Below are 25,582 nucleotides of genomic sequence, written 5' to 3'. Positions count from 1 at the left end.
ATGCATGAGATTAGTAAATCATTAAATATTTTTGATTTTAATAAGTAATGAAACAAGTCATTCTGCACTGAATACAGAATTTCCCAGTAGGGTAGCTACATTTTCTCTTGGTGTAGTTGCTCCAATTGATATTTTTTTAGTTCAGGATTGAGTCATTACAGATAGACTAGAAATTTGCTCTACCAGTGAAGGAGTTCCTTCCACAAACTACATCAAAAGCAAATTTCAGATGATGATTAGAGTATAATTCATCCCTACTATCACAAGTATTTACCCTTCCCATTATCTGAGAAATATCAAAATCTTCATTACAGCAGATGTTTGGGGATTTTTTAATTGATTGAATGAAAATTCTAAAAAAACAACAATCTATTCTTGCTGGTTTTATGGGTATGAGATGGTTGACATCAGCCTGCAAAAATTAAGATTATTGATACTCTCCACAAGTGCTGCACTGTGGAGTCAACCACAAGCAACTGTGTTTAGTGTCTGTAGAAGCCTGGATTCTGGCAAGCTTGCACACCCTTTCACTCCAAGGAGGAGTGGACAACACCCCTGTGCATGCAGCCCACAAAGGCCAAACAGATGTTTCAAATCACGGTGTTGTGTCAGAGCCATTCCCCATGAGGTGAAGTACTGCCTCAAAGGAGGCAGTTAAGCAATGCAAAGTTCCTTTGTGTCAACATAAAATGCCCAGATGAAGCCTCCTCTCCCCCAGTGACACAGCAGGTGAGGTCTGCCCCAGCAGAGGAAGGGGCTCTGAGTCCCACTGAGCACCTCCACCTCTGCCCTCTGGCTCCTTCAGCCCCACTTCAGATTCTGTGCAAAGGCCCCTGCCCCAGCAAAGCTTGAGTCAAGAGCACTTCCAAACAATTCACCTGCTTCACATCACCCTGATGGAAGTGGCCACGTTTAATGGCCAAAATGCTGAAAGCACAAATTTCTTAAGACCAAGGAATGTGGGAAAAGTGCACAGATATACTCAGTGCTGAAGCCTGTGAAAGAATCCCAGACAGGGAAATCATTTGCAACTCTATCACAGATATAGACCGCTACAAATCACAACAAATATGATAATTAAAAAAAAAAATATCCATGAACAAATTTTGTTTTCTCCAAATCATTTCCATAATGATATATTGACTTTCAGAACCTACTGTCTTTTTTTGGTAGAAGACTTCAAAATATATCTAAACTTCAGTTCATCCATCAAGCTGTTCTTTTGAACAGTCACCTTCAGATCACTAGGCTTTGAGCTGCTTCTCTGACATTGTGACAAGGAGGAGGCATGGATAAATTAATGAACTCAAAGTGGGCAGGAAAAATGCAGAAATGAGATATCAGGGTTTGCTTTATCAGTTAGTTAAAGAGCTAGACTGCTTAATGAAGAAAATGTAGGATAGCATCCTGTTTAAAGCAATTACTGAAAATAAGATAAAGTTTCCAATCCTGTACATGTCAGAAAGTGGTGTATCCAGCGTGTTCAGATGTCTTTAAAGCTCAAACCAACAGAGGATTTGCTTGGGCACTTCAAAATGCCTGCAACTCCACCCCTGCAGACCATCAATAAACAAAAGAGGAGGTAGACAAAAAAAATGAGAGGGAATCATAACCTTTATTGAGCAGATGTGAGCAGAATGAGGCACTGCTTACCAGGGATTGCCAGCATCCTGCCTCTGGGGTCAGGCACTCCTGAGAGCAGCTCCCTGCATCCCCCCTGAGCTCAGCTTGTGCCCTCCCTCCTGCACTGTGATCACACCAACCTCCCTAGCCTCTCACATCTGCTCCATCAGACTCCTGTAGTTCCCAGCCACCTATTACCAAGATAATTAAATATTATTACATTTAATTAATAAGTTCCCTCAGAAAACATGCTCATATGAGCAGGGTTTCTCCTGCAGCCCTGTATGGGTCAACAGATTATTGCTCTGGACTGATTAGACTTTCAAAACGTGCCGCCTGATGGGCTGTTCCTGGCAGGGCAGGAATAGGCAGCAGTTACCAGAATCCATGTCAGCACAGCCATTATGTAACCTGGCACTGCTCACACCCTTGGCTGCCTGCCTCTGAGGTCCCTCCCTTGCCTGCCCTCCAACACCACCAAAAGGAAAAGGAAACAAAGGAAAATCCAGGAGGCAGCAGGCAAGAAAGCTTTGTGACCCTGAAGGTTCCCTCATTGACCAATTGAACACAGTGGGAAAGGCTCTTCAGAGTAACTGACAGCTGGGGAAATAGTAAGGGTCAGAGCATAGGAGAAAAGCTTGAGTTAGAGGCACTGATTCTCACTAAAGAGTGTGAACATGGGGTTTGGTGTGCTTTGTGGTTTTTTGGGTTTTTTTCCGCTCTCTCCTTCTGCGCAGGGACCCAGCCTTAACCAAGCTAAAGCTGGTGCAGAGATGTTAAAGCCATGATTCAGAAATGCTGGTTTTGAAGTTCTTGGCTCACACAGAGATTTCCTGCATGACCTTGGGCAAGTCATTTGTCTGTACAGCACTTCAGCCTCTAATCCATAAGGCAAAGACAATGCCTTACAGGCAAGTTATGAGGTTATTAGTGACTGCAAATAGCCATGATGATGGGAGGCAGAGAGGCAATCAGGCAGATATGGAAATCCTCCTCCTGCAGGATCCTGATCCCTTGGGGATTCTGCCCAAGATCAAACCTCCCACAAGTAAAATGGCCACTGTCTAATTAACACTGATTTCCAGGCATGTTTCAGCCTTTCACACTGAAATTGCATTTATTATTGAAATATGGCTGAATCAGAACAAGATGGACTGTGGGTTCCCCCCCACACAGAAAAGTTCTCCAGACACTAGGGAGAGAAAAAGCCCCATCAAGCCCTTTGGTCTTCATCTTCCCAACTCCACTCTCACTTTCCAGACTTGCCTCTCTTCTTCTCCATTTCCACTCCTGCTAGAGGGGATACAAACATTCACGATGCCCTGGTTATAAAGGGTGGTTAAGTGTTAAATTCTGCAGACTAGTGGGGAAGCAGATGATTCCACAGTAATTTTGAGGTTTGATATTCTCTTCAAATTGCACAGTCTTGTTTAAATAAAAGCTCAGATAAATGTCCATCATCACAAGCCACTTGGGGGTCTCCCATGACGGCTCCCACTTTGCCCAGCAATTCCTTGGCCCTCCAGAGCGTGTCCTAGTCAGTTCAGCATAGCCATGGCACCAGAGCCCTCACCCTCCCCTGGAGTACAGTCACAGAGGGAGCCACACCAAGTGTCCCTAAGAAGGATGCAGCTGATTTCTGGCCCAGTTGTGCCCTGCTCCAGGCATGGGCAGCACACCCTGGCAGAACCAAGTCCTGTCCAGCACCCAGGGGGATTCCTCTATCTTATAAGTGAGAATTCATTCTTTCAAAAAAGGGCTTTGTTGAGTGAATTCTGACCTGCTGCAGTCAAGAAGAGACTCTACTAATTTGTAGCTGCTGTGTTCTAAGTTTTTTTTTTTTTGTCAGTTCATACTGTATGATTACTCAGTGGGCATGTTTATGATGTTTTACCAAAAGAGTAATAATGCATGAAGTCATAAATTAGGAAAAATCCAGTAAGTAGTTGTTAATTAATAACTTCAATCCATTACAGGCCTTTGACCTTTACCCCTTTGAGCTGGAACCCTAAAAATAATCGTATTTGCTTCCTCTATTTTTATTAGGTTTAGAAAGCATCCCAACTTGTGCTATTTATTTTTTAAAATTAAAAAAAAAGTGAGTGAGTGGACTCCTACCCTACAATCTAAAACATACAATGTTCTGTGCTGACAAAACATCCCATGCTGTAAGTTACTGGATCATGACTAATTTAACATCATTACTTCAATTATGGTGTTGACTGAAGAAAGAAAACATTAATCCAGGTTACAGAAGACAAGTATGCAGGTTAGAAGTAATGGCTGAAAACATTCCCAAGTGCAAAATATCTTGCAGACTTTGAAATTCCAGCCTTCACTTAACTTTAAATCACTGATCAGCCAGTTGTAAGGCATGAAGAAACCCCCCAGTAGCAATTAATGAAAGCTCAGTAACTGATCAGGCTAACATCAAAATAATTGTGGAAGATCTCACCAGAAACATGAGCACAGCATATGAAATGCACTTGCTTTTTCAAGAGAGCTTCATAACATATGTTGTTTGCATTTCGGTGCTGCCTAGAAGGCCACACTAGGAGCCACAACATAAGTTGTCTTTCAAACCTTCATATTCTCTTGGACAACATATTTTAAATTCTTAGGCCAAGCTTTTGGGAGCAGCTAATGATTTTGCTGCTCTTCTCAATGTATGTGCAGGACACAAGTACCTGCTCTCTGAGAAGGGGGCTCTCTCACCTAAAATCCCGTGGCTAATTTTTGAAGATACACCAGCAGCACCGCATTGTCTTATTTAGAAGCCCAGGAAACTGTGCATCTCTTTAGCTTCTTTTATTCAAGAAGTCAAAATAAAAGTGGAAATTTAAACAGAAACCCTGAGACTTCAGCTCGGCACATTCCTCTGGTGTTTGTCAGCGAGGCGGGGAGGAGTGCGAGAGCTGGAACCGGCAGGGCACACAGGAGGTGTCGCAACTCCAAACATTTCAGTGCCCCGGGCTTGCCCTCGCTCTAAGCAGCTCCCGAGCACAGCGCAGCGACGGCAGTATCGGTCAGGGCTGCAGCAGCCAGCGTGAAATACAAAGCTGTGTTTCGTGTCAGGTACACACAGGCAGCCTGTGTATTTGTGATATGTGTGGAAACCGACCATGGGACAGTTATAAAGACGAATTCTAATAATAACTGAGGAAAGTAAAACATGGAAGAAGGCCTTTGAACCTATCTCTTTTTTTACAATTAACTTTTATAAGTCTTAAGTTGATTTAGGAGCATTTCAATTAAAGCTTTAAGATGTTGCTTTTTGACAGGAACTTTCTGCTTGTAGCTAAGCCTTAAAGAGTTTTGCAATAATAACCTTTTAGAAGTATGATTTTAGAATATTTCTTGTAGTAAGGATCTTTGAAACTATAGCTTTAGAATATATAAAAAGGAAGCATGCTTATCTCGAGGCCTTAACAAAACAGTGAAAAGCAGCTTGAGAAAGGAAGATGAACACCAATTCAATGATTAATAGTTTCAAATAAGGGATGTTGGATATCAGTATTATGAGATTTATAGTCCTTGAAATTAAAAGGTGGACCTACATCTGGAAGCTGGACCCCACCAGCTGGGATACTTCTTTCTTCTTTCAGAAGCCATACCCCACCACCTGGGATACTCCTTTCTGGGATACATCCTGAGAAGACTAAATCATAACAGTGTATAGAATTGTGACATAAAAATTTGGAATAGAAAATGCTGAGAAAGTTTATGAGTACCCCTGTAAATACCTGTAAGCCCCAACCATCAGTGTGCAGTTGGAGGGAAAACTGCCCCCACTGTACCCAGCGCTGTATTGCTCATACTTTACTGTATTAATTATTAAATCAATTGCTGCTTGAATACTGGCCTAGTCGAGCTCTCTTTTATAACACCCACTTCCAGGCTGGGCTCTGTGGGTAGGTGAGGAGAGAGGGAGAACAGGAGCAAGAGACTCAGGGGGCTCCCAGACCATGCTCACCCTGGCAGCGCTGCCAGGAGCCTGGCACAGGGGGCACATGTCCCTTTCCGGGCTGGCAGGAGGCACTGTCTCCCCATGGCTGGCCAGGGACATACGAGTGTACCGAGGCTCTCCTCCCCACAGCGGTGTCACTCGCTGGAGTGGCTTTAAGCACAGAGCTGTAGCTGGTGAACATTCTCTGCCCCTCTTTCACAGCCCTGGCTCACCCTGTCGGGCCCTGTGCAGGCTCTCAGTGATACCTGCCAAGCACCAGGGTTCCCCCTCCTGCCCCCACCTCCAGATCACACTGATAAAACGAGCCAAGTGCATATCAGCGATGAACAGAGGTGATCAGGAGAGCGTACCACAAGCAAGTGCAGGGTCACCCTCCAAAGACACGGAACACCTCAGAAATTGAAACAAGATGCTAAACACAGGGGTGACTTCTCCAAAACAGCCAACACAGGCCAAGGAAAAACAAAACAAAACAACCCAAAGCCAACAACTCTGCCACTTGCTCTTTTGTTTACATCTTGGTTTGGATTTCAGGCTGAGATCATATTCCTTGGATAATGAAAGCCTTAGGCAGCAGCAGGAGAGATTACACTGAAGAAGGGAGGAAGAGCACTTGAGAAATGGGAAGGAATAGCCACCTTTGTAAGCACAGGCACTGAAAAAAATGTTCTCTTACGCTATGTATGGCAAGTCTCACATGCCAGGGCTACATGCATTTAATAAGAGATGGGGTAAAGCCAAATTAATTCCATTCTGCTCGCACTTTGAGGGACAGAACTTCCTTGTAACGGCAGCCAAGCAGCACAAAAAAAAAAAAAAAAGTTATTTCACACCCGTACGTGGTGTCTATACCTGAAAGATTTATTTGCAGATCTGTGGACCTAGCAAATCTGCAAAATCAAAGTGGTTTTGAGGGTCAGGCCATTCATGCTACAGTCCATAATTAACAGGCGGACTAGCTCAGCTCACTATCCAGAGTCACAGCTACAAAAATGCTTTGTCTTCCCCAGGCTCCCACCAAATGCTAACTAAGGCATATTAAGAGTACCTCTCTTTTGCAACAAAACCAAGACCCAGGCTCAAACACTTATTAAATTGGGCTGGTTTTTGTCAGAAGGAAATAAAATTATAATTGCTCAGAGAGGGCCATTATGCCTGTCCATAGCTACTACCAGTTCAATGGGTAAGGCAAATAATAGAGGTAGCTTGAATTAATTAACAAATATTCCTTTAGAAGTCACACTGATATAAATTATTTACCTCTTAATGGATGAATTAGAAAAAAACAAGGGCATTAAAGAAACTGTGGCTGAGTCAAATGATTCACAAAAATCAGGAAAAAATAAATAAAGCCTCACTAAAATTTTACACAGCATCAGCACAAGAAAAGGTACTTACTGCCTGGAGAACACATACAGAAATGAGGAATAATCATATCTTTTGGGCTAGGATTTTGTCACCACCTGCTCTCTTAGCCAATAAGAGAATCAACATACATGCACTCTCTTGGCCACAGCCATAGGGGGCAGGTCCCATCAAACCTTTTTGCCTCTGTTTCATCCCTCTAGATGAGAAAATTAAAATGTGATAATGCATTTCCAGGCCTTTTATAACCCAAAGGAGGCACCTTAGAGCCCACTTACCTCTTCTTCAAAGGGGATTCTCCCTTCTACAACACACTGATGTAACTATCATCAGTCTCTTCCAATTTCCTCAGCCCTACTGCTCCATCTCCCTCCCAACGAAGCCCAGGTGGGCCACTTGACGTTAATCTCCCCAGTTCCTTTAAAGAAGTGCTGGTGACTTACCAGCAAAGGGGAATTACACTGGAATAATGGGAAAGAGAGTCTTGAAATACTCAGCCATGCAGAAAAATCTCATGGCATTAAAGATGGGGCCATTTTGTCTGAGCTGGAGGTGGGTCAGCCTTCACAAGCTGTATCCTGTGTTGCTGGAGTCAACAAAGCCAAATCCATTGACTCCAGTGGGCACTGAATCCAGCTCCAATGGATTAGCCTGTTTCTTGACACATACTATTATAATTCAAACAGCACAAGCTTTCCAGTCCATGATTAATTATCATCTCTGCCTTCCCCCATCCCTCAGACTTTGAATTAATGGACAGGGTAATTAGCATGGGTTGGGAAGGAGAAATCTGCTTGCAGTGATGTGTACCCACAAACACAAGTGCTCACGTGTGAGCATTCAATGAACTGATGGGGCTCAGCACCATGATGATAAATACTGAGGCTCTGAGTCAGCTATGACAAAGCAGTTTTTCATCTTATCCTTTAAAAAATAAACAGAATTTCCAGGTACTGTGTGTCATATCAGATGTAGAAAACAAAGTTACTCATTACTAAAGTTCATGTCCACTAACTGGAAAGCAGCAATAATAATCAGCCACTCCTGAAAACTGGGCTGGAGCGTAAGACATATAAAAAACAACCCACAGGTTCTGGTACATCTCTGGCAAAGGTCTTATGATTGCTACTGTTTTTCTTAGCAGTGCCAAGTATCATGCAATTAAGACAATCTGGACTCTCATTAAAACAAAATTAAGTTCCCGGAGCTCAGAAGTGCTTCAAAGCAGATATCTTATAAGAATCAAAACCAAAGGCAAGTGAAACCTGAGTTTGTAAAAACATGTATGTTCAGATCAGTTTTAGAAGCTCAACTGTTATTTTGTTTGTGTGTGTGTGTTGGTATTAAAAATACAGGGTTATGGAAGTGATGTGGGATACACACTCACCACTGATAAAGCTCAGAACTAAACACAGACATGAATGAGAAAGTGGGTGTGGTATCACAGAAGAGTTTGGTCTGGAAGACACCTTGTCATCTCATCCAGGCCCCCTGCAATAAGCAGGGACACCATCCACTGGACAGGTTGTTCAGAGCCCTGGAATGTTTCCAGGGGTGGGGCATCCACCCTTTCTCAGGACAACCTGTTCCAGTGCCTGACCACCCTCATTGTAGAAAACCCTGCCAAACACCAAGGCCTAAATCCTTACAGAGTTTGTTTTTCTAGCCCATAAGAATTGGCCAATTGCAAGAAAATTGCTAGCCCAAGAAGCATCACACTGAGAGTCCAAATGTGCTTCCATACGACTGGTTGGACATCCTAGGCATGGTAAAGCAACACTGGAAAAAATAACAAGCCTACAACATGATTGCTTAGGAGCTATGAGTCAGCCAGCATGAAAATTGGTGTTAATCAGTATATTCATAGAAGCATAAGCCCTAAGACAGGGCAGCTAAATCCACTCTGATCTTGGGTTTGGTGCTACAGAGTGCTCATGCTTGCCTGATTCTAAAAAGCTCCAGTATCCATTGGAAGAAGCCATTGTGCACAAGCATTTTCCAGTACTCCTTCTCACATACAGTCTATTCACATTTTAAAACCTCAGCCATGCAGTGTGCCAAAGCAGGACATCTGCCCATGCTGGCTGGCCCTTTGCCCTCAGCAGTGTGACTCACTGGTGGTGTGGAAGCCAAGGGCTCCCTGGCACTGCCAGATGGCTGGGTCATGCTCCATGTGCTGGATAGGCAGGTCCCCTCATCAGCTCCTCACCACCAGGCTCCTGGCACATCTACCCTTACACTGCCTGGGCCTGAAACCCTTACATTCAGGGAAGTTCTGGGAACAGAGAAGCAGACAGCCAGAGAGGTGGCTGGCTAAAAGCCAAGGACTCCAGTTTTTCTTCCAGTATGGATTTCTTCAGTTCAGCTCAAATACTGATACAGCCATTAAAAGCACAGAAATAGAAAATCCCTCTTGGGTCATCTTTTTCACTGTCCTGGAAGCCAGCTCAGAGAAGGCCAGCATGGCCCATCTAACAGCTGTTTTATTTATTATTTATTTATATTATTGATTTATTATTTTTTTAAAAAATAATTCAGTGAGAATCAATCAATCAACACGCAATGCCAGAGTGGCACTCTTAATACCTTCTCTAGTCATTTGTCCAGTCTTCTGTGAAAATCCTTACAAAATGGACCTCTTCCCCCAGGACTTTGCCCTCCAGGCTGTCTTCTATAAACACTTTCCTAAACTGGATCTTTGATATTTGGGGTACTAAGGGTTACCTGTCTTTTTATGTAATCTTCTAGGCTCCTAAACACATTTCTCTTTCTTGTCAATACACAGAGCTGTTGCCATCAGAAGCTTTTCATTATCTGGACCTGTGGGAATACAATCACTCAGGTTAGAAAAATAAATGATGAAGCTCCTAAACCCATTAGGTTTAGAGTAGTAACCTATCTTGGCAAAAACAGAAATAAAAGGGGGATGCAGAACACAAACAGTCATATTTCTCCCTGCTGTGAGAGAGCATCAGCAATAGTTCTGGACAGCCTGGACATTCAGTCCAAGGGACTCTGGGCAGGCTGGGCGCACACCTCTGGGGTTTTTGGAACACACAGAGGCTCTGGCAGAGCAGCTGCAACTCTTCCACTTGCTGCACTGTCAGAGATCAGGAAACCCAACAGCAGATGCACAAACTTAGCACATTTTGGGGATCCAACAGCAACATGCCCTGTCCTTGTTCCCGAAGACTGTAGATGGGAAGTGATTTAGGGTGGCAGCTTGGATCTGTCACCCAGCTCAGAGCAAAGACAGATGTCACTCCTTGGAACAACTGCAGCAAAGTTACACAGAGAGAGTTACACATCTGCCTGAGAAGACTGTTGGGCCCTGTTACCACCTTCTTGTCACAAAACAACTATGCCAGTGACACAGGGGAGGGCTGAAGGGAGAGATGGGACAGGCAGGAGTGACAGCACCTACAGGGAGCCCAAAACAGAGGGAGAAGAGGACCCTGCACAGCAATGTCAGGATCAGAGCAGGATTTAGTGTGCAGCTTCCCCACAGTTCAGAGACAGCACAGAGAGCTCAGCCCCGCAGGGTGCAGTCAGCGCCAGCAGGACCCTGCACAGTGCAGTGGCAGCACATCCCCAACCCCAGGGGACACCTCCTTCCTTGTGCCCGTGGCTAGCAGGGACACCAGCAGCAATGCCAGCAGCAACACACCCATCTGCTGCCTGGAAAGGGTCGGCAGGGCAGCTTAGCAGGAGCGGGGTTAATTCTTCCCTCCCAGCCATGAATGGAGATGCAGAAAAAGCCAAGTGGGATCACTATGCCCACACCCTGTTTAGTTTGGATGGCAGTGGCCAAGGCTCAGAGTTTGTGTTGTTTGTGTTCATTTCATTTCCCCACAATGCTGAGAAGTCCCAGCATAGAGACAGGTCATGCCAAAAGGGGAGGGTGTTTTCCAAGCTGAGCCTACTCTGGAATAATTACTTACTTGAGGCAACAGCACTGAGCATCCTCCTTGGCCAGGCACAGATGGGAAGTGGCATCCACCACCCACAGCCCCTGGCCTGGCACAGGGAAGCAGCTCCTTGTGCAACCAAGGGCCAGCAGCAGCTGCAGACCCCAGCCCTGCCCTGGGTGCTGCCAGGGCCTTCTCCATCCACAGGGATGAGCAGCTTGGCACTGCCAGCTGGTCTTAGCTGGGTTCAGGGTGAGACTCCTCAGGGGTGTCCAAGACCATGCCCAGCCAGAACTCGTCCACTCAGGGAGAGCACCAGCTGTGTTTTGTGCAGCTTGAGCTGGAAGTGAACCTCAGCAGTGAAGAGCAGCCTTAATTACCCAGCCTGACAAATCCCACACTGGCAAATCCTAGGCTAAGAGAGGTGTGGGGCAGTTATTGCCTCCATGGGCCTCAGTAATAAAAGGCCCAATGCCCAGGGAAAGGGACTGTGAAAAAGGAGGGTTTATGAAAAGATCTTATCATCTTGCCATGTGAGAAACTGAGTTCAAAATATTGATGTTTTTCAAGCGTCTCTCCTGAATTAAATGAGACTGTGTTAGTTGTCTCATGTATAGTCACAGGGATGAAAACTCTGCTTCTGAACACACCCAAATTTTGGGAAAGCTTGGGATTTTATGACTCAGTCACATTTTCCAGCCCCCACACCCTCACAATGAATAAACACCACTTACATTTGCTCTGTAATACAGTGTTTCCTTTACACATCATGGATTAAATCCACAGGCTGAGGCTGAGAATACACAGTTAACAACATCAGTCATCCTTGCTGTACTGACCATAACTTCACACTGTTTTGGAAAATCTAAAGAAACAATATTTTAGGCCAAGCACTGTATAAATTCACAGCATAATAAATAGCTGCTGACATTTTAATAAGTCCTAAATCAGAGAACAAAGGAGCTACAGAGACAAGCACAACAACAGTTATTTTATAAATATCTGTGTCACATTATCATCACATTGAGGTCTGTATCACTTTTGTAAAGATAACCAGTCATCCAGACAAATCTTGAGCCTCTGTTTATTTCATGGTAGAGCCATTTGAGCTGTGGTTTTCACTGTGGGTGGAGCAGTATGCTGACAATCTACCACTACCTTCAAAATTAAAGGCATACCCAGACTTTGTAAAACCAAAAGCAAAAGACTGAGTAAATCATCTTGCACATTTGATACCAGCACTGTTATCTAAAGCCAAATGACATTTGGGTTAGGGTTTAATTTCCCACTTTCTGTTTCCTGGTCTCTCTCCTCAAAAGCAGACAGTGTGGATTATCCTGAATTTGTCCTGCATTTGCCAAACTGTATGGTCATGCCACAGACCACCTTCTTATACTTATTGTATGTGCCAATGCTAATCACTACACAGTAGAATGAGACTTGTTTGCATGATCCATTATGAGAAAATTTTGCACATTCTTTCATTTTCTTTATCCTGATCTTATTGACTTGTGATCTAATTCTCACCTTATTCTTACTGCATAACGAGTCAGAAACACAAATTAAAATTAATCAATGAGAAAAATATTTACAGCCTGTGAGCTGTTTACACATTTTTTTAATGGTGCTGTGACATTTCCCATTGTGAGCTGATTATCTTAATTGCCCGGTATTGCTCCTGTTTCCTGATGGAATGCCACTCATGTGAGTGAGAGCTGTTCATAAGCATGCTGTGAGGCACCACCAGGGTACAGGACACTCATCCATGCACAAACAAGGAGATGTTTTTACAGCAGGGCAAGGCAGATGATCCTGCAGTATATGAAGATCTCACTGCTATTTTCTAGGTGCCAGCATAACTGTTTGCCTGCAGGTAGCCAGTTTATTTTTTAAAGACTGCATCTGTGCTGTACTGTACACAATTGCTGCCCACAGAGGCTCTAGTTGAGAGACAAAAAGAGATATTTGCACACCCACAGCCATTCAAAATTCTTTGCAAAGGGGACAAATTGCACAAAATCCTGAAGTGATTGGGAGAAACAGATGTGCAAGACATGGATGCACCTACCACAGAAGAGATGAGAAGAGTTTAAGGGAAAATAAAGCAACCATTGAGGGGCACTGTGATGAGAACATTGAGGACCACAGTGCTTGCCTACCAGGCACCCAAGCAGGTCTAAGGCTGATGGGGTTTGTAAGATTCTGCTGCAAAATATTACAAACAGGGCTGTGCCAGAGATGTGCATTGTCATGCAGCTCTGCTTGCAGGAGGAGGGGCACCCCAGCCTCCACCCCACAGCCTCCACAAAGCCCAGCAGGGACCCAGCAGGTGTTAGCTCCCCTCCCCTCTTCACCTCCAGCCCCCAAGAGATGGTCCTAACAAAAGACAACAGGGCTGTGCAGCTGCCCTGCTTCCTCACCCTGTCCTGGCCCAAATCACCTCCTGGCTTCTGCCACTGCTCCCTGCAGGGGTGGGAGATGGAAGCAGTCATCTTCCTGTGGCTCAGACTGGTTAAACCTCTCTGAAGGGAGGGGACTTTCTTCCTTCCCTCTGCCCCCAGAACTAGGTGATACCACATTGGCAGCTCAAGTGGAAAAGCAAAAAACAAGTGGAACCAAAGGCACACTTTGGTGTGGAACCAAAGGCACACTTTGAGACTCAGCAATGCAATCTAGATTCTGGCTGAGACCTTCTGTTTATTTATTTTGTCAGATACTTTAGTTGTCTTTGGTTTCCCTTGTGTAGCACTCTAACCTGTATCTATAACACTCTAGCTTGCATTATTCAGAGTCATGGGCCTGATCATGTCCTAGTTAAGCTCTTTGTTATTGATACCTGAGTGCAAAAACATTTTCTTGTTATTGGTTGAACTGTAAATGCTATCCACTGAACCATGGCAAAGGGGAAACAGCAACTTTGCAAAAGGAAGTGTCACAGAAACCAACAAACCAACCAAAGTGGTCCTGCCCTCTGTAAGAGCCCTCTAAGCCCTGAAGGGGAGCAGGAGGTCCCATTAAGGAGGCTGTAGGGTATCTGGACTCTGGGGCAATCCCCAGCATCTATCCCAAACTGGGGGTCTGTAGGCAGCCTGCCTGTTCTAAGTCTGAACACATGTTGGTGTTTCCAGAGCTGGAGCTCAGGCACGGACTTGGGAGATGACCCAGTTTTGCAGAGGCACCAAAACCGTAGGGCAAGGACCCAGATCTCTGAGGGCACGTGTGAGTACCTGCCCTCAGCTCTCACCTCACCCCAGTGCCAGGCTGAGGAAAAGGGATGCCATCACCTGGAAGATACCCATTGCCCCCTCTGTGAAAGCCCCAGTTCGTGCATTTCTGTCACCACTAGGTGTTGAAGGAAAGCTCTGCTGCTCCCTTAGGAAATTATTCCCCTGCAAGCTGGAAGGCTGGGGGGGGAAGTGCCTGAAGCCAAATCAGCTCTTAGCCAGAAGGGTTTCCAGGCTGCACCAGGGCTGCTGCTTGCCAGCATGTGGCCATTGTTCACCTTCTCACCATTGATCACCCTCTCAGGGGAGGTGGTGGTGATGCCAGCCCCAAATGTGACACGTTTGGAGGGCAAGGCTCACACACAGCAGCGTGGGAGCACTGGCAGAGTGCCATGCCAGGAGACAGGGCATTTGTGGGTTTAGGAAGGCTGGGAGGCTGGGTCCAATCCTCCCCAGTGGCACTGTAACTGGGAGCAGGGTGCCTCCAGGAGTCTGTGGGTGTGTTTTCCTTAACAAAAGTGGGTTTTCCTTAACAAAGCACATTGTCTCATCTGGCCACCCTTCACACCGCTGGCAGGTTTACCACTGAACACGTCTGTGACTTTCCCTTTTCCCTCTGAAATATACCCAAGGAGTGTAAAAGTGACTTGTCAGCCAGCCAGATACAGTCAGAGCCTACCAGAACATTCAAACACAGCTTTGATCCAAGCTTTCCCTCTCTCTTACCTCAGGATATGTCATGCAGGGATTGCTGCAGACCAGCTGTCAGGGCTGATAGAAAAGTAGGAGACACTGCTCCAGCTGCAGCTGAGCTGGGAGCAGAGAGTGTCACCTCCACCCTGCCAATACATAAATCCATGGAGTCAGCTCCTAGCCCCTTGCTACCAACGTGCTCCAGATGAATTTCTGGTACACTTAGATTTGGGTTTAAAAGCAGATCTTTCTGACTGAACTAGATTTCCATTTACCTGGCACAGAAAGGTTGGGAATTGGGATTGAAAGACTGAGAAATTTGGGGTTGTTCAGCCTGAAGAAGAGAAGGCTCCAAAGCGACCTTAATGCAATCTTTCTGTACCTGAGGGGGCCTAGAAGAGAGATGGAAGAGGACATTTACAGAGGCACGTAATGGTAGGACAAGGGGGAATGGCTGCAAACCAAAAGAGGGTAAATTTAGATGAGACATCAAGAAGAAATTATCTTCTGTGCAGGTAGTGAGACACTAGAACTGATTGCCCAGAGGGACTGTGGATACCTCATTCCTAGAAGTGTTCCAAGCCAGGCTGGATGGGGCTTTGAGCAACTTGCTCTGGTGGAAGGTGTCCCTGTTCATGGCAGGGGGGGTTGGAATTAGATGATCTTTAGGGTCTTTTCCAACCCAAAAAATTCTGTCAGATATTCTCCTTTCCTTTTCTCCCCTTCCACCCACCCTTCACCAGGCTGACCCCCCATGATCCAGTTCAAATGCATGCAGACACTGTGGATGGAGCTGTCAGCTAGCAAAGCCAGGAGAGTAATTTCTCTGGGGAAATGACTGGCACCTCAACAGCTTCAGAATGGGGTTCATTCACAGATGTAAATAGACTATAGAGACAACAGGCTGGACTGATTAATACCTCACCCTGCGTGTACTTTAGTCCAAAAGGTGCATTGCACAATGTCTCTACCATAAAAGATGAGAAGCCACAGCAAAAAAGGATAACTTTAATACTCACTGTCAGTCTGTGTTTGCCACAAAAGGAGAAAACCCTTGGGAAGTCCATTAAAACAGTTTTAAAGAGAAACTTGCTTCACCTGTTAACAGTGGGAAGTAAAAGAAGAAGGCTGCATCTTTCACAGGAGTTGGAATCAGCTGAAATGGAGAGCCAGCAGGTCACAACCCGACCAGACCAGCCCTGCCACATTAGCAGCAAGGTCCCTCTGATGGCAGCAGGAGGTGGTTGCCCTCTCCCTGGCCCTTCTCAGGTCAGTGGCCCCAGGTCACTGTGGGCACTCAGGCAGACAGGCTGACTGTAAAAGGCTGGCTGGGGGTAGGTGCAGCCTGTAAGTGCAGGGCTTGCAGGGGAGGGCACGCTCCCATCTCTCCACAGTCCCATCTCCTGTAGCAGCCCACACATGGACCAAACCTGCACCCACCCTCACCACATGGGGAGACTGGCAGCCCAAAAGCCCAGCTGGGAGTAGACCTCTGGCTTTTATGCCCTCCTGACCAACAGGACGGGAGCTAATGAGTGGTGAAGTGGCAGTGACAATACTTTGCTAAACATTATTTCACTGAGTTTTCCAGCACTCACAGTGTACCTCACTGTTCCCCACATGCAGCTCTGCTGGTTACACCACAGAAGGCTTCACCAAGCCAGGTTCTGATGCCTTCTCTTCTTCTGCTCCCTGCTTCAAGTGCTCAAGAAGTGCCAGTTCACACACACCCAGATTGTTACACAACAGCTGTGTTGTTTCAAAAGCAATCAAAACAGTGAAATCCATTTGATGTGATTATAGGTGGACGTTGGGAGATAAAATGATCCTGTGATGAGCAGCAGAAATAGGTCTGTGTCAAACTGAAATCCCCAGAGTGTTATTGTAACCTTCTCTGCAATGTTTGCTTTGTGATTTTACTTCCAGATCAGAGTGTAAAACTCCAGTACAGGCATAAAGCAACTTAAACCTGATAACTGCATTTTATTGTCAGAATGAAAGTGGTGGAACACAGACCAAGCCAACTATGAGAAAGACCAGACAGACTGAGATAACAAAAAGAATAATTTCTTAGAAAAGATCTCTCTGAAGGAAAGGGAATGTTTTCTCATCCTGAATCCTAATTCAAGGAAGAGGGAGGGGGTTTTTGAAGGCAAGCTGACACGAGAAGTTCATCCCAGGCAGGAGAACCTCCACATGGGTCTAGAAGGGCACCAAGCAAAGTCATGCTTCAGAAGAGCAGCAATACCTGACTTCAGCAGGCATTCAGGATTTGTTTCTTCAGGCTTCATAACTCTACACTCTGTTTTAAGGCTGGGTTCCCTCCTTTCTGACAGAGAGCTGAACAGGTGCTCAGTCCTCCCTCAATCACAGGGGAAAATATCCCAGGGACCAGGCCTGGGAAAGGTGACACTGCCACTGCCAACCAGGGTGGCTGAAAGTGAAGCTCCCACAGGAGACCACAGCTACCTGACAGGTGAGAACTACACAGTTTGAGAGTTGTTGATGTGTGCTCCAGGTAGGAGGGCTCCAGGTGGAATGGCTCAGCCATGCTCATCCATCATACTTCTTGGAGACTGTCATGGTTTCCCACCTTATTTCCACCCAAAAATCAGGTGAAGAAATGGATCTGGTTCTGACTTCAAATTGCAGGGGCTGAATGTAATTCTTCTGCTAACAACAGTTGCTACCAGTGATGACTGTGGCTATATATCAAGGCTGTGCATTTCTTTTAATGTACCAGTTGAACTGGGGTGAAAACTTTGCTTTTCTCCCATTTCACCCACCCTTCACCAGGCTGACCCCCCATGATCCAGTTCAAATGCATGCAGACACTGTGGATGGAGCTGTCAGCTAGCAAAGCCAGGAGAGTAATTTCTCTGGGGAAATGACTGGCACCTCAACAGCTTCAGAATGGAGCTCATTCACAGATGTAGATTGGTTATAAAGGGAGGTTATTCCTTTTCATACCTCAGCAGGCTGCATTGCACAGAACAGAAGAAACATACTAAAATAAGGAAATGCTTTCTGGTAGATGACACCTCTACAGCTGGATAGAAGCACAGTCACCCACAATTGACCATATAGGTCCATACAGAGTCACTCTGGAGTTTATTCAACATTTACAGCCTTGTCTCCAAACAGAAGTGAGCAAAATTCCAGTCTGTGCCTCTGATTCACAAATTCACATCTAACAATGGTTGACTGAGGCCACATCCTGTCAGCTTCCTCACAATACAGTTTTACTGCTGTTCCAGAAGAGAAAGGAGACTAAGAGGCAATGAAATATCCTCTGGAGGCTTCCAGATTGCTTTCATTCATAATTCTGTCTCAGTACTGTAATTGAGATATAAATAATCTCCTTGTTTCCACTTCAGTTACTCTCAACCTCCCCAATGTGAGAACAGTCTTGTATCTCTCAGGTAACTCAGAAAGAAAGTTATTGCACCAGAAAGCAAAGATGATTTTAAAAATAGTTTCCACGTCAGTTCAAATGATAATGCAGTCATGCAGGTGTTGTATAACTGATATTATATTCAGAGTAGTTTACTTTTTGAACGTGAAGTATAAACATTTCAAGCATACCTACTTATGAGAAATATGCTTACAAAGCATGATTACTTCCTAAGAGGAAAAACCCCCAGGACTCTTCTCTTCTTCTCTTCAAATGGGCAAACAATACATTTCCTCTTCCCACACCACAGTAAAGGCTTAAACATGCACATCACGTACACACACCTAAACGTTCACATGTGTAAGATGCACCACAATCTCAAAAGGAAAGTGCCATGAAAGGGCTCTGCAGTAATTGGGTAGCACATCTCGATGTAAATGAGCGTATCTCAGAAAAGCTGCAGGCCTCGGAGTCTTGTTTTGCTGTGCTAACCACATGCAGACACACACACAACAAACTACTTTCATGTTAGCTCAGCTCTCCTTCCACAAAGCTTGGTGGTAAAACTCTCCCTGACATCCATCAAAGAGAGGGACTGATGAGGTGAGAGCTGATGAAAGTTTTGAATAGCCAAGGCAACCAATGATTCGAAGAACTTAATTCCTCCCATCTTAAACAAATGCTTGTTTGCCTGGGAACTCATCAGAGCAGCTGTTCTGAGAAAAAAAACCTCCTTTTTTCTCCTTGCCATACCCTGTCCTCAGGACAAAAGGATTCCTCTGCCATACAACTATCCATCTCAATTCCCAGTGTGGGCAGCAAGAAGGGATATGCATTTTTGGAGCAGTCTTTGTCTCAGCCCAAAGTAAATGTGGAATATAGGTCAGATGAGTTACCCCTCCCCCAAAATGCACGATTCTCTCTGCTGATGGTAGAAGGAGGCTCCCACACTGACCTTGGAACTGGACGCATGCCTCATCCCATGGGCTGAGGGCAGGAAGGAAGCACAGCTCACAAGGCTTGTAGGAAAATTCCTGTTCAGCTCTAAATCAGAGGTTAAACCTGAGGACACAAATGGGGTGCACCATCCCTCCACCAGAGCACTGGACAGTTTCTTACTTCATCATACATCCTGTCACTATCTATCCATCTCTCCTGGGGAGAAGAAAGGGCTTCTTCTGTGGCTTCTACCTCCCTGTTGCACCCAAGCATGGGATTAGTAATAAGGGAAATGTAAATGATGACCTAATCTCCTTTCCAATCCCTTTGGACATGATATTTCAGGGTTAGCTGGGAGACGTCTTGTTAATTATTAAAAAAATTTCTTCCTCTGCTGCACAATCACTTCAATAATTTGGTGCATTCCATTTTAAAAATTATCTAGGTCCTTGCCCCCATTACACTGCTTGAGAAACTGATCCAGAACTTTCATCTTTGAATGGTTTTACTAATTTCAAGCCTGAACTCCCTAGTGACCAATTTCTAGCCAGTTGGGTTGGAGCCAGTAGTGTCACTTAACTCAAATGCTTCTTTTCCCTCTGTGATTTTCCCCTCTCTCCCTGTTCCCAAAAACATATTTATAAGGAGACATCATTAATGGTCCAGTTTCTGATGCCAGCATGGTTCTTGCAAAGGAAGATATGACATTCTTCCCACAGTAATTAGTTTATCCTTCTGGACCATAGGTAACCAAAGCTATAAAAATAATTCACTGAAGAATGGCAGTATAAATGTACCAATACTTCCCTGTCTCCATTCAGAAAAAGTCCCTCACCTGCTAATCAAGTTTAATATTGTTGCTCAGTAGGGGAAAGACATAGAGGTTGTTATGGGCATCCTCTCACTGATCCACAAACCCAAGCCTCTCTATTCAGCTTGTCCCTTCACAATAGCAGCTGTTGAGAAAGGAGAGCAGGACCCACAGCAGGGTCAGTGCTGAGCACTAATTGCAGAGCAGGGACACGAAGGGATTTCAAGGCTGGCAAGGCTGGGCACTGGAGGCAATCGGGCTGCTGGGAGTGGTGCCGTGAGCTCCCGGCTCCAGAGGCACAGCTGCCTCTGCCAGCCCCTCTCTCCTTTCACTCCCCATCTCCCAGTCTGGCTTTCCCACTCCAAAGAGACATGGCTGTAGCTGAACCAATCCTCTTCTCTCAGCTGCCCAGGCAGATGACAAGGAGGTGCCGGGGCAGCAACAAGTGCTCCAGCCATTATATATCACCAGACAGGAGCTCATGCTGCATTCTCTCACCCCTTCCCACGTGTTTCCTAGAAAAAGGGACAAAGTTAGCACACGTAGGGATACATTAAATAAATGCACATTTATAATAGACCCTCGCTTCCCCCTTGTTTCCTCTTCCTTTACAAGCCAGTGGGATTCAACCCACAGCACCTTGTTTGTTCCACACATTGAGAGGTCTTTCTCTCTGCTGAGAGGAGCAAGGGAAGCACAGGGCTTGGCTCAGCCTTTCCAGCATGCCTGCTCCTCCTGCAGTGATGGAGGCACTACAGTGCCCAGAGCAGCACATCTCCTGTCCTCAGCCCCAGGCAGAAATGCTCCAGGCTCCCCAAGAGGAGAGTATGGTTATAAAGTCTAAAAGCACTTGCCCTCTTGAGACTTATATTTAGCCTGAGAACAAACAGTACTTTTGGCTTATGGCCTGGATTCTCATCAGAAGGAAGGAAAAAGTTGGTCTGAGAGGCCTTTTCAGCTGCTTTCCCTAAAACCATCTGATTTTACTCCTCTTCATGGAAAACATTTGTGGTTTTATGCTGAGGAGTTCGTTCATCAGTTCTCCACAATAAAAAAAAAAACCCCAGAGTTTTTTCTAAAAGGGGACAGAAGTGTGAAAAGTGAAAATATTTAATTCCAGCTATAATTGCTGGAGTTTTGCAATGTCATTCATTTTCCTAAGTAATACCCAAATATTTTTTCTTGCTGTGCTGCAGCCAATACCCACTTAAGCTTTCATATGAGGAAAATAAAATAGATGTGAATTATTCAAATCTATAAAAAACCAAATCAACCACTCTACAAGCTTAATAGTGCACACTGGCAATCCTGTACAAAAGTATCTATGGCCTATGTCATTATCTTCTGTTAAAAGGTAATGAGGTGGGGGAAAAGAACCACAATGAGATTATTCATAGAAGTGAGTATCTCACAGGAGGTTAGATGAGCCCTCAACCTTGGCATCAGCAGTGTTAATTAATGGGATTATTGTTCCACTGGGAAAAGACCCTTTGTCTGATCCTTGGCAAGATTAGCCCTACTCTGTGTACATCAAAGGAATCAAATCTGATAGGCAATGCTAGTGATCCCAGCTCCCTCGACCTTTTCAATTTTATAAGAAAAACAAATTATTCAAACTACTGTCCTCATTCAGTCTTGTTCTGTTTCACCCCACACCAGTCCTAATTCCATTAATTAAGGCAGGGACTGCTGGACAAGGTGGCCTTTGATATCCATCCCAACAACCAGGACAATCACCTTCCAGAGGGAAAAAGCAAGAAAGGTTTGCAATCAGATGGTGCTATAAAATAACTTAAAACTCTTGATACATAAAATTTACACATTTCATACCCACCACACTGAGACCACAGCTGGTGAGAGCACTCCGAGCCATGATGATGCTTTGGTAGCTGGAACATGGTGGTAGGCAGGATTTCCAGAGGCATTCACATCAGGGAAAAGCCTGTTAACATTGAATTAAAGCATGAGTTGTCTCCCTCAGCAACATGCTCAAAAGGATGAGTGAACCTGGGGTACAAGAACAGGTTTTATTTTTTTGTATAAAAAACTTAAACTTTCTTTCTCCAAACAAAAGAAATTAGTCCAGCCCTGTGGATATTTTCTGGAAAAAAGGAAATGAAGAGGCAAAGTTTCATTTCTTTGCAGAAAGCATTTTACTGAGCTATTTCCCTGCATCCAGCAGCAAAATTCATGTGGTGCTGCAGAGCCTGTGCTGTAGGTAACTGCTGAAGGAGTAATGTTGCTTTACTGATATGGTTAAACTGCAGCTGATGTGGTGGTAAAGGCCCCATTGCAGGACACCCATGGTGAGTGACCAAGCCACATGAAATACACCTTCTGGTTCTTTTGTAAATTAACATGACAGGCTCCCAAACCACTGTCATCCTTGAGAAAATCCTTTAAAAGTTCTAATGGAGTTCAGCTCACAGAACTGTTCCGTTGCATAAAGCAATGCACTAGGCACTTTTGAAATTAATTATTGACAAGACTGAAAGGGACTATTTTGCAAATATTTTGCTGTCTGTAGTTCATTTGTGGGGCAGTCCTGATTTCCAAGAATGTGTCAGTCATTCAGTTTGTTCTGCCACAGGGATATTGAAACAGCCTGGAGCCCTACAGTTGTTTGAAAACACTTTTGTTCAACTGTTTACAAATCGTTAAAATTGTTTTGTAATGCCAGCATTACTTCTGCCTCTCTGACTGAGGCATTCTGAAAGGAAAAGTACAAATAATGATCAATAAATAACAGCACAATGACTTTGGAAATAAATGCTTGAAACCACATACAGATTGAGGCACTTGTCTGAATGAAGGACAGCTTGCTGGACACACAGGCAAGCAAAACCCAAGCTGCCTGGGGCAACCACCTCTCCCTCTTAGCCTGGCCTCTTCTGCATTCCTGCCTCTTCCCAGAAGCACATGGGGAGACCATGGCTGACTCCCTGATGACTTTCCAGTGCCCTCTTTTTTTGCCATCCAACATCTGGTACTTTGCTATCAAAACACTTTCAGGCTGAACACCTCCTCATATATACACTAAGTGACATGGTCAAACAAGCACGTCACACTGGGCAGAAAGGAAACTTCCAAGGCTCGCCTACCTAAGAGTTTCTGGGCATTTTGTGAATTGGTGGAGCAAGTGGTGGATTTGCCCAAGGCCAGTATCTGTATCTAGCTGGTCACCAGAAGCTTCATCTCTCTCCATGGTGTAGGATGCTGGCACTTTCTGCAGCACAGAGGGGAGCCAGCCCATGAGGTTGCCTCATCTCCCCTCCCTGAAACCCAGGTGGTGGCCACATCTGGTCATTTCTTTAACACCTCCAAGGATGGTAACTCCACCACCTCCCTAGGCAGCACATTCCAAAGTGTGACAACCCTGCCCATGAAAAAGTTCTTCCTGATGTCCAACCCAAACTTCTCCTGGTGAAGCTTGAGGCTATGGCAGCTTATGCTCTCATCCTGCCACTAGTTGCCTGGAAGAGATGGACCCCCACCTGGCCACAACCTCCTTTCAGGTGATTATAGAAACTGGTAAGCTCTCCCCCAGGCTTTCTTTTCTCCAGGCTAAACACCCCCAGCTCCCTCAGCCACTCCTCGCAGGACTTACTCTCTAATTCCCTGACCTCTCTGGCACCACCTGGGTTTCCACTGTGACAAAGGCCAGCTCTGCTCTGTGGGCAGGGCACTTGGGCTCCCACTGCCAAACACTAGGGTGAGAGGGATGCTGGGGGCTTTTGAGAGCCAAACTGCCCAGCCGTATGAACACTGTGTGGTGCCCCATTGTTTTAGGGAGAGGAAATGGCATGGGGATGGGGGTGGGCATGTAGTGCTTACAGAGAATCAGCACAGCAAAAGCTGAGCAGGACTTACTGAGCAGCCACTGCAGCCCTCTGCTCTTCAGGCCAATCAGACACACAGCCAGACCAGAGAACATGAGGGCAAGGTGAGCACTCCTGTCAAGAGTCAGCCCTGCACAGAGGAAAATTTGGCAAACATTTTGGAGATGGTTCAGTAAGTGCACATGCAGCACAGCACTGCTTTGGGCCTCCTGGGACATGCTTAGAGTAGCAGATGGTGCCATTTCCCAAAACTTTTTATAGACTTGAGTGACTTTGGCAGAGGAACATATCTACTATGGAGTTGCAATGCATTATAAAGAAGAGCAGGAAATATTTGTTTTGCAGCACATTTTTGATGCTAGTGGTTAGAAGCCCAGCGATAGCTGAGCTTCTGCCTCCATCTCTGGGAGTAGAGGCATCTTAACAGGGAGAGCCAAAATTATAACCAGGACAGTGGAAGGAACTGAACATGCTCCTGAGCATGTCAAATCTATGGGCTATCCTCCCACCCTGCCGGGAACCAACAAGTTTTCAGATCACTTTTCTCTGAAGAAAATTAATTCTGAACATGTCATTGCTACCACCAGGACACTTAGGGGTACATAATCATGGGACAGGTATGGCTGAGTGTCACAGCCTAGCTCAGACTAAAACCATCCCACATCATGCCCAAAAGCTGCAGCACAAAGGTCTGTCCAAAGCAAGAACCACATTATTCCTCTCCTCCTCATCAACTCTCTAGAAAAATAATGGCTGGAAACTTGGGCCAAAGGTGTTTGGACAAGTCAGGCAAAAGAAATTGCATCCAGTGTTGAGCCTAAAAAAAAACTGAGAAGCAAACTTTTCTGATAAATTAATATCTGTGGTAAATGCACATCATTCTATGCTTTTTCACACCTGTGCTAAAATTTTCATGGCAATAAAAGACCGTATTCCCTGTTAACACAGGACATCCCTCTGCTTCTTCCATATAAAGCTGAGGGAGCTCCATTCCACTGCAGTCAGCCAGTTAATGAAAACAGAAGTAATTAGGAGCAGGGGGAAGAAACAAGATTCAGTAGGTGTCTCAAGTAAGCAGTTTTTGTCAACTCAGTGAAGCTGAGTGAATTATGTCTTCCATTTTGACTGACAAATGCTTTCCATTCTCTGAAATTTCTCATTTTCCATTTTCAGAGGCTATAGATTTCCATCTCCTAACCTAGCAGCTATTTTGGTGGTTTATGATTTTTCCAGCCACTTCTAATTTGCTCAGGAAACACAGATAAGACAGCTATAGCTATAATAAACTATTGCAGGATGTGCAAAATCTTCACAAGAAATAAACATCTACAGTCTCTTCTTGAGAAATGATTTGTTAAACAAAAAGCAACCTGCCATGTGTAGGTGCGATCTGATTTCTAATCTAAACATCTCTTAAGTTTTCTGAGTGCTGTTATATAGAACATCAGTGGCCTCTCCTCAGCATGAAATGTCACTCAGAGACACAGCATTGTTTTGAGTTGGCTGAAACCTCCAAAGGATGAGGTCTTGCCTCTCGAAACCAAGTTACAGTGAGCCAAGAGTATAAATTGTGTACTCCACTTTTCAAGACATGTGCATGGGCTTTGCTTTTCATCACCTACTCATCATCATTTCTATATTCCCAGAAAGAAGCACTGGAGCCATACTCATCAGCTCATTACACGTACTCCCTGAAACACCCCTAGGCAGCCGTCTCCTCTGGCCACTCTCCTGGGAGTTGCCCACTTCATTTGTCAGCAGAACCCACCCTGACCTGTCACTCTGATATCCAGCAGACTCCTCATTATACAAATTATCT

At 45.1% G+C, this 25,582-nt stretch overlaps 2 protein-coding genes across 9 annotated transcripts in view; one reads left to right on the top strand and one right to left on the bottom strand.

The window, feature by feature from the left end:
* The window catches only part of RPL24 (ribosomal protein L24), a 432,745-nt gene that overhangs the window by 282,354 nt on the left and 124,809 nt on the right, over nucleotides 1-25,582 (top strand). The window lies entirely within an intron of this gene.
* ZPLD1 (zona pellucida like domain containing 1) overlaps nucleotides 1-25,582 on the bottom strand; it is a 126,403-nt gene that overhangs the window by 98,507 nt on the left and 2,314 nt on the right. For 3 of the 8 annotated variants that reach the window (XM_050973484.1, XM_050973466.1, XM_050973458.1), the window contains 2 exons: nucleotides 21,759-21,866; nucleotides 9,680-20,439 (listed from right to left, as the gene is read on the bottom strand). The gene's annotated coding sequence lies outside the window, so the exon portion shown is untranslated. Of the gene's footprint in view, nucleotides 1-1,698; nucleotides 2,946-7,233; nucleotides 9,196-9,679; nucleotides 20,440-21,754; nucleotides 21,867-25,582 lie in introns of those variants that run through there. The other 5 variants (XM_050973461.1, XR_001991528.3, XM_050973473.1 and 2 more) reach the window with 5 other exon arrangements.

This window comes from Serinus canaria, chromosome 1 (genome assembly GCF_022539315.1).
Source record: "Serinus canaria isolate serCan28SL12 chromosome 1, serCan2020, whole genome shotgun sequence".
Classification (NCBI taxonomy): domain Eukaryota; kingdom Metazoa; phylum Chordata; class Aves; order Passeriformes; family Fringillidae; genus Serinus; species Serinus canaria.
Note: the sequence above shows the minus strand (reverse complement) of the source record. Positions and strands in the feature narration are given on the sequence as shown.